The 9,899-nt window shown below is 40.1% G+C and overlaps 1 protein-coding gene across 1 annotated transcript in view; it reads left to right on the forward strand.

Annotated features, from left to right (window-relative positions):
• The window catches only part of GRAMD4 (GRAM domain containing 4), a 51,230-nt gene that overhangs the window by 11,171 nt on the left and 30,160 nt on the right, over positions 1-9,899 (forward strand). The gene's annotated exons all lie outside the window — the stretch shown is intronic.

Raw genomic sequence — 9,899 nt, forward strand, 5'->3', positions numbered from 1 at the left:
TGTGTGATAAAGGAGAGTGGGCAAGAATTTATAGCAAGCTAATATCAGCTTCCACTGGTATCTGGAAGAGGTATCATGATTGGAATACCAAGCAAAAACTGAAAGCTCTGTTTGACTTGCCTTGTTGGTTTCAGTGATTTATTTGAATTCTTATTTAACTCTGCAGTACAGAGTTACCACGTACTCCTTCCATCCCCAAAGACACATTGCTTAAGCTCCTGTTATCAAATTGTTTTTTAAACTAGAAAGGACGTTTGTGATTTCCTGATGTAATCTGATGTGTAACAGAAACAGTAGGACTTCGCAGAACTGATTTCTGGTTTGAACTAGGACATGCTTTTTTCTATAAAAACATGGTACGGTTCCCAAACACTTCCATGGCTGGTGAATCCATTCTCAGTCCTTAGTATGTGGTTACAGTAACTACATGGGGGATACATTTTTGTGAATATTTGTGAATATTTTTACTCTTCAGGTTCTTGCTGTAGTTTGAAAACCTTCTGATAAGCTATGTTACCACTTTTAGCTGAACCTTTTTCCTTTGCACAGACCTTTGTAGTGAACTCCAAGGTAAAGGGTAACGAAGCTCACCCTTTCATGTAAACTTTGAGCAGATGGTTGGAGGTTTGGGCAGTTCAGCTGAGTGGCGTGGGTCAGTCCTGGGTGTCTCCAGCCCTTACCGGTAGGTCAAGAGCTCTTCACCAAAGCCTGAGTCTAGCTGCAATTATAGTGTTGTCCTGGCAAGTTGGTTGTAACTCTGTATGTAAAAACAAGAGGAGGAATGATAAACTGGTAGAGGAATAAGCGCAGTAAAGCTTATCCCTTATTCCCCTACACCCCATTCAAAATTTTGGGCTGAAATATGTAACTATGTTTGTCAGTTGGAGTGAAGTAGGAGCTCACTTTTTGGATATGGTTCATGTATTCTTCTATTTTCTTCCTCCTTCTCTTTGAGTTGATGTTTTTTTTTTTAATACTAGAAATGCTGCTTTTTTTTTTTTTCTTCCCAAAAGTGAACTGATGGTGAGCAGAAAAACGTTCTTGAAATGTGCAGTTTGTTTACTTTAATTTGCCCTTGGAAGAAAGCCTGATATTTTTTTTTCTTTTTTTTTTTTTTAAATCCTATTGATGCAATAGGTCTTTTTTAAGAAGGCTAGTCACTAGCTATATTTGCATACTATTTTTAATTATGGCATTCCTTAAGGACACCTTGCTATAATTGTATTTGTACATAAACCGTTTGCCACTTCCTCTTACTCCATTTCCTGCAGCTAGGTGTGCAAAAATCAAAGCAACTGCTAGTATGTGAGGGAAATATTTGAAGTTCCATGGATTTGCTTTTTAATGTGTTGGGTTTCTAATTGCTGTCAGCCTGAACCTGTAACTTTATTTTTGCATCTTCTATACCTCTTATTTGTATAAGTGTGTTATTAGCCAGGAGATTTAAAGAGGAGAGATTTCCCCCCAGCTATATGTTGTGTATAATGTACACATACACAACACAGCTACAAGTCAGTGTGGGTTTGTAGTTGCACCTTGTAGTCGCAAGTGTCTGGCTAAAGGAATAGCAAACTGTTAGTCTTCTCTAAACTCTATTCAGCCATTAGTAGGCACAAGTAAAAGGTGCAGTTTGGCTCAGTAGCGTCTTCAGTGAAACACATCCCAAACCTAACTGTAATCTCTACAAGCTGCAGAGGAAATCTGGAGCAAGTAGTTACTGGAGACAAATGGTTGCTCAGTAAAGGGAGAATACCTTCATCTAAGGTGCTAGGTGAATCTCCTCCCTAGCAAAGAGAGAATCTAAACATCCGGAGAGGTGAAGATGGAGAGGAGTTGCTTAGCGTGTTGCAGAGCTGTAAATGCAAATAAAATGCGACTGGAAATGTGGGGGGTTTAAGCTGCATGCTGACAGGAGGATGAAGCACGCGGAGGAAGGGATCTTGGATAATGATGTCTTAAGCAAGGGAGGGATCAACTGACTCTTCCAGCCAAAAGGGCTAAAGTTGCTTTTCTTGTCTGTGCGGGAGTGGTATTAATCTCTGTAATCTAATGGCTCCTTCTGAGCCGTAGTACAGGAATGCTGAAAACATTCAATGCGTGTTGGGTCTGGCGAGACTGCCGTATCGGGTTCCTGCAGAACAAAGCTGAACGCCTGCAAAGAGCTCAGTCTGCTGGACCTCTGAATGCATGTAGATGGATAAAGCTTTGTCGTGGAGCTGTCGCCATCAGAATCATCCATTGCTAAAGGACTTTGTGTATTACTATAACCTTGTTTTTTAATGCATGTGAACACTGCCTTGGTGCTAGCTGTGGGTTCAGGTTTGGAAGGCAACTACTGCACTGGGGCAGCTAGACTAATTTAATAAGGTTAGTAGTGGTTTTAGTGCTTCCATTTCAAAACCTAGTTGTATCTAAACGAGTAAAAACTTGCTTGCTGTTCTTGCATTTGAAAGAGAAAATGATAGGCAATATCTTTTTGGGTTTGCACCTCGTTGAGGTACACGTTCTGCTTTTCTTCCCATTACTATTTGTGCCAGCTTATGGAGGGCAGTTTTGCAGATACCAGCAGTCTGGTCCCCGTGCTACAAGGTGCTTTGCAAGCACGCGTGCATCCTATGGTTACATGAAGTATTAGCTAATTCTCATTCAAGGATGTTCAAGCCTTTTGCAATGCTAATTTTAGCAGCTCAGGGAAGAGGACTTAGTGGTGGCAGCAGCTAAGAGTAAACAAACCAGGTGGCTGTTAGAGAAGAGGGTTAGTTACGAACTGGTAAACAAAAAAAAGAAATGCTGCATGAAGGTGAAGAGCTTTAGGAGGAAATAAAGTCCTCTCCCACAGGGGTTTTGCATTCCGCTCTGTACAGCAGGCTGAGTGGTAGACTCTGTACCAGTCTTCACCTGCTACACAAATCAACTCTTTATTCTGCTTCAAGATTTCTGAATCAAAGATGACTATAGGCTGCCAGGTCAGTAAGAAGATCTTGTCAAATATGATGTTTGTAAATCAGTCTCCCTCATCACATGAAATAGAAGAACGCTTCACATGAAACTCTGCGGTTAAGGTGAGGAAAACAGTACCTGGGGAATGTTAATTGCACTGAGAAGCAGGGTGATGGTTCAGACTTAGCCTTCCCTCTGCTGCTTCTGGATCAGAGTTGGCTTATTTCCTATCAGCACAGGGAGAGCCCACGCTGCTCCCTGCCCTGTAGGCGTATGCCAAGAGACTCAAAAAGCGGTCCTCAAAAGCTATGCTTGTTGTAAGTACTGGAGCAGGAGCTCTGCCTTTGAAAGAGCAAAGAGAGGCACAACAGAATGATGGAAACAAAAAAAAGTAAAAGAAGGGATTGTTTAACTGCCAAACAGGGATTGTTTAACTGCCAAACCTGTGTTAGGGGTTTTTTAAGGCAAATTGGCATGACTGTTTCTAAATATGACAGGTCACTTCTTTGTTTTGATGTGTGCAGGTAAACCAGACTGAGCTGGAGAAAGGTTATAGTGAAATGTGGGGTTTATATTTAACTGTTTCATTTCTCCATGCTACCAAAATGCCTATATAAAACAGGGTAGGGAGGAGGAAAGGATATGCACTCAATAAACACAGTTAATCTTTAACATTTCTGTCTGCTTCTTTGGCTTTTTATGACACCAATATTCCTGTTATAAAATCTTTTTTTCCCTTTTTTCTGTATGAAAGACTCATGCAAACAAGCAAGAGGCCTGACCATAAGGGAAAACCATTAAATTGATAAAGCAAGGTGTTCTCAAATGCAAAAAAAGCCCGAATAGTTCTTCCTTCAGTTTTCCTTCTTTGACTTGTTTTTGTTTTGTTGGTTTTTTTTTCCCCCCTTATCTGATTAGCATTTGGATGTCTTTCTTTTTGTCTGCATCCGTAGACTGGTTGGGTTAAAAAAAAAATCTTCATACGTTTTTAGCATTATTTTCTTTTACACACACATTACCATTATGTTGTAGCTGAGCAAAGATCAGCTGAAGATAAAGTAGTTCAGGATGAGTCTTTTGGAACAATAGGAAAAGAAGTTTTTGAGCAAGGAGGAATGAGAGTTCATTGAGGATTAGTTGTGTAGCTGAATGTGTGAACAACGCATTTTGATCCCTCTATAGTAGTAGATCATGTGAGGTGTTGGATTTGGGGTGGTTTGGGTTTGTTTTTTTTTTTTTTCACTTTTGATTTTACTTTTTCCATATAGGGGTTTCTTTGCTCACCTAGCACTGCTCACCACTGAATAAATAAGTTGTTGAATGATACAAAAATATGACAGAAGTTCACTCTTGCTGTGGGGAATTTCGCTATGACACTAACTGCTAAAGGTTATGGAGGTGAATCAGGGCTTGTAGATGGCTCTGTTCCTTCTAAGTAGCTAACGCTTTCACTGGCACCTTAAACTGTGCTCTTAGAAAGAGAAAACTGTAATCGCCATGTATTGAGAGTAGTTTTTGTGTAGTACTCTCTGTGATGCTGTAGCATTGGCTGCCTTTCCACTCCTTAGCACCATGCAGCATCCCAGGCAGAGGAAGTCCCTGCACTGCAGGTGGGTGGTGGGTACGGCCGCAAGTCCCTCTTCTTGTGCCGGTGGAAGAGTTCCTCTTCCTGACCACCGCCAGATGGGATGCTGGGCTCAGTACCTCTTTCATTTCACTTGATGTAGCTGCTAAATATTCGTATATGACACTTAGACTCCTCAACGTTGCTTCACAAAATACCTATGGGCAATACCTCTCTGTGCCTGAGTTGTCATAAACAACCACCTCCGAGTTAGACAAAGTCTGAGACCTCCAAAGGAGTATATGAATTAGAAAATAACTGTAAACAGGTTAGGGATTTCCATTGTGGGTCCTTCCTCCATCACTGCTTGTTGGTCAGACAGTGTTCTTTGTGTGTCTTTGCTTTATCACAAGTGGTGGAGCCATTCCATGTCTTTCACAGCACTGCCGTTTGCTGCTGGTGTTTAAGATAAAGACTAAAAGCTCTTCAATGTCTATGATGATGAAAGTAGACATATTTTCAGATTCCTAACATCTTGTTAGTAATGTCATATAGTTGGCTTAGTTGGGACAAAGTTAAAATATTAGTTTTCTGTAGGAGTTGGGAGTCTGGCAAGAAGCTGCCTGCTCTGAAGAAAACTCCCAATGTCCGTCTGTGTCTGCACGGCTGGCGAGATCCAGTTTGACACTGTGTGGTTGGATTTAGTGCGTTTAGTACCAATTAAACAACATACTTGAACTCTGGTAATGTTCAAAGGGTTGTAGGGAGATTTGTCATAATTAACGTAGATGTAGAAGGGTTATTTCTGTCTTGTTAAGTACTGGTGTTTCCCCATGTAAATATGACAGAGTGCATGTATGCTTTTTGGCATTTCTAGTTTTTAACTCTGTCTCCTTAGATTTAACACTAAACTGATTTGGTGGCTAGAAATAGTGGTCTGCAGGCTCTAGCTATGCTCTGAAAGAATTTTTTTTTTTTTTTTTTTTTGGTCACTTTATCCCAGGGTGGGATTTTGCAGCATACCTGTAGGCCTATGAAGGAATGCTATTATGTAAAACAGCTACTGGGAGACTCCCTAATCCACCTCCAATCCCCCTATTAAGGGAGACATCTGCTTCACTGCACGTGCGGTATTGAATTAGAAATCCAACCTGCTGCCACGTCTTCCCAGCCTGATGCATCATCCTCCTTTTCTAAATACTACTCAGATACTGTTCAGTCTCAGTTGAACTAAATACTTCCGTATTTAAGAGCTTTTTATCAAAACATTTCTTACAAGCTTGTGTATTCTGGGGAGCAAACTGAAATTTTTTAGTTGCTCTAGTGGCTGATGACATACAATGATGCAACGAAGTACTGGGTAGCTTGTCTTTTACAATTACATGGTATCAACTAAACTTTTTGAATTGTTAAGTCTTTAAATTTAAATGGTCAAATTCTTAGAGTGCAGGCGCGACAGTTGTGTTACACCTAATAGAAGATAAAATGCTGTAGAAAACCTGAAACGGGTACAGTTTATTGGTAACTTGGAAGGTTCATTGCTGATGGTGGTCTCTTCTACGGGGTCAACTCTCCTAGGGTTTACAGTGCAGTAATATGCAAGTTAATGTAGTTGAAACACTATTGTTGTCTTTTCTCACATTTTTCTCTCATTTTTAAAAGTGCAATATTATCCAGATATTGTCCTGTTTTTCTGCACAAGTTGACTTTGTTAGAGAGATTTTAAAGCATTTTTTTCAGGGTCACACCTGCCGTCATGACCTAAAGGGTTACCCAGCCTGCTGGCATATAGAGATTGTGACTATGGGTTGGTAGGATTCTGTAACATACAAGGACATGAAGGTTTTTTACTCTAAATTTCTCTACTTTATTACAGATTTCTACAAATACCACAAAAATCACCACTAGCAACTATACCTGTGATTGATAAAGTGAATATGTATATGAATGAAAAAATATGTATGCGTATATTTATAAAGCTGTTACAAATTATTGGCAGCAATCAATAGTATGGCAGCAACCAAGTATTACAGGTTACTGCAAACTTATCACTAGTGAAGGAAATTTATTAATAATATGGCAGCAGAAATACTTACGTTAGATTACTTATATGTGCATATATATGTATGTTCACAATAATACCAGTATCAAGCTTATTAGACAGATCTCAGAAGGTGCAAAATCATCCCTTAGGGGAGGACAAACCAAACTCTCTCCGGCAAGGGTCCAAGATCTCTTAGAAAGTTTGTGCAGAGCGTCAACCCGTTTAGGAAAGGAAAAGAACGTGCAGCACAGGAAGTTCTCAGGGAGAGAAGCTTCATTTTGGATAAAAATTAAGTCATTTTTGTGTCATAGAGAAATAAGGAGGTGTAGGACACCACCACTTCAGCAGCCAATAGATGCTGTTAATTTCTATTTTTCGCTCGGAATAGCCAATAGATGTTGATGTTTTCTATTCTCTCAGGGCAATTTTTATTTTTCCAGACGTTCTCCTGTTCTTGCAGATACAACAGCCAATGGCAGTGACCAATTCTTACTTTCTCAGGATGTTTTCTCCTTTTTCCAGACTATTTTTCACCTTTTCAGATGATAAGTTGCTGTTACAGTTCCTTGGTTTTGCGCTTATCAATGGTATCTCAGGATGTCTCGGGTTTCTAGGTACCCAACTGTGTACTTCTAAGAGGCCAGCTGCACTTCTCAAGGATGCTTCTAGTTCCCAGGCTGGCAGGCATTTTCTCTGTCAGCATGTCAGCAGACGTTTTCTTCTGTTCAGTAATTTTTCCCTTCTAACCAGGTCACCTTTATGGCTGCTCACATCACCTGCATGTCCAATTAAGATATGCACTGAGCCTCTTTGTAATATTTTAAAGTTTCTTGCCCCGCGGGAGATAGGGAGCTGAGATTGATATACCTGGGAGGGAAATTATGGAAGTTGATTAATCTTGGGCCTGAAGCTTGACCTTTTATGTGGGGTGTGGAGGGGGGAAGGTGTTTGGATCTCGACTGAAGATGAAATCCAAAGAGCACTCTGTTCTCATCATCAAGGAGGATACTCATCTGTAAAGCTCAGTAGGTAGATACCATGGCAAAATGTTCTTACAGGCTCTTCTCAAGGGTCCGTGACCTCTGCTCTTTGTAGCCAACTTAACTCGTTCTGCAGGAGGACCCCTCAGGGCTGGAGAAATGTCCTCTGTAAGTTCAGTTCAGCTTGCCCAAATTGTAGATCATTTCAGGGGAGAGAGCAAGGAAGAACACTTCCCCCCCTCCAACCCCTCCCCTCCTCTGTGGTTTCTGTTGCTTAGCAAAAATAAAGTATTTAACCAAATACAAACACAGAGGTTTTACAATGCCAGACCTCACTGCTGCCAAAGTAGCAACAAACGCTGCTTTAAAGAGTTGGAGGGGCCAGAGCAGTTGTAGTGGGATGGATTTGAATTGCAAAGTTATGTACTTGAAAGTTAGGAAATGCCATGAAATGTAAAGCTGTGACAATCCTTAATAATGAGGTGCTGTATTTTTTGTTTTGTTTTATAGGAGTTCTACCTTGTTCGTTGTGTAACCTTTAACTCTGCCTCTTTGCATAAAGAAATTCTGCATCTCTGGCACTGCTTGTCCTCCTAGTAGTCAAGTTTCTGGGGGTTTTGTTTTGTTTTTCATAGAACAAGATGTAGCACAATCAGAACAACTGGAATTAAGGAAGCTGGAAGATCTAAGTAGACTTTCAAGGGCATTGAGGTTAATTTACACTACTTGTGGTTTTCTTATGTACACACAATGCATAGTCACTTCCTCTTTAAAAAAAAAAGTGCTTAATGAAGAATTTTTTCCCTTTAATGGTCGTGAGAAGATAACATCCCTATCAAGCTTTGGAACTTTTTGTGATATCTTCATGATATTGCACAAGCTCCAGTGTATTTGAAGTGCAACAGATGTTTCCCCTCAGCTGTGTGTACGCTCTTGTTCTGGAGCAGGGCGAGCCCTTGAAAGTAGGGTAAGCTAATTATAAACGTAGTTTTCTTGTTGGATTTAAAATTTCTTGTGGACGCATAATTAGGAACACCTCCATGTATAGGTATGTCCTTATGTCCATATCTTTCCATTTATTTACAGAAGAGACAATACCTGCTGCAACAGTGAAAGTTCCCTACCCTACCCTTGGGAATAAATTTCGGTTTTAGTCGCTGGAGGATAACTTGGGTTTTGTGCTCCAGCTCTTCTTTCTGGGGTCACTAACAAAGCATCGGTGGTGAGATGACAGCACTTCTTTCAGTTTGATGGAGTTCAGCCTGTAGCCTCATGGTGGAAGCCGTCACCTTGTTCTGTTCTCTCGATTCATGTATCTTTTTCCCGTCTTTCCTGATTCTATGCTGTAAAACCTCTTAGTGCTGCAGGACTACCACCACCTAACTTGCACAGCGGATAAAATAATTGAGAGGTACTGCACAAGGGCCTCCTGCAGAGCGGGGAGAGCTTATCAGTTCTTCTGAATATTTGTACGAGGGCTTCAGACCTTCTCAAAACACATAATGATTGGCGTCAATCAAAATTATCTGATTATCAAAGATTTACAAGGCAATATGTGAAAAGAAACAGAAGAGGTTGCTCGAGGGTAGAACATAATATACGAATCTTGTAAAATGACATAAAGTCTGAACCCCTGTGTCTGTGTTGATAGTGGAATTAGCAAGTATTTTCTGTTCTGGCTTCCTTTAAGCTTGAAATACACCTGCTGTTCTACTATTTATTGTCGAGATTGAGCTTAAAAAACAGCCCAGAGACCAAAATGTAGAGTAATTTTTTTGTTTATTAAAAAAAAAAAAAAAAAAAAAAAAAAAAAAAAAAAAAGAGGTTCCCAATCTTCTTTTTTCATGTCTCTTGTATACCTATCTGGGAAAAGCGATCAGTGATAGTGACGCCATTGTAGCTCTAGAGTAAAATAAGGTCATGAACAAGGATACTGCCAGTGACAAAAAACCAAGGCTAATTAGCCACAAAATAGCCTAATGCATAGTTGATACTGAGTTCTCATGAAAAAAGTTGTGAGGGTGTGTATATGTGTTTGTATAAGTAAATATGTGTGTGTATATATATATATATTTATAAATTATTACATGGAAGTTAGTAGGGCACACTGTAACCTTGGAAAAGGGTAAAAATCTGAACTTAGTTCCTCGTCTCATGACCCATTCTTGAAACTGTAAGATACTCAGGTCCATAATGGGGCCATCTGAGTTATGTAAAAATACAGGGGTGCCAGAAACTGATGGAGAGGGGTTTATATGGCATCATACAATTTTATGGGTTTTTTCTACTCATAGACATGAGGGAAGAAGACAGATACTTTTTTTTTTCTTGTTATGACCACTGGACTTAGCAGTAGACAGCCTTTCCTGCT

The sequence above is a fragment of the Fulmarus glacialis genome, unplaced genomic scaffold (assembly GCF_000690835.1).
Source record: "Fulmarus glacialis isolate BGI_N327 unplaced genomic scaffold, ASM69083v1 scaffold5382, whole genome shotgun sequence".
Lineage (NCBI taxonomy): Eukaryota > Metazoa > Chordata > Aves > Procellariiformes > Procellariidae > Fulmarus > Fulmarus glacialis.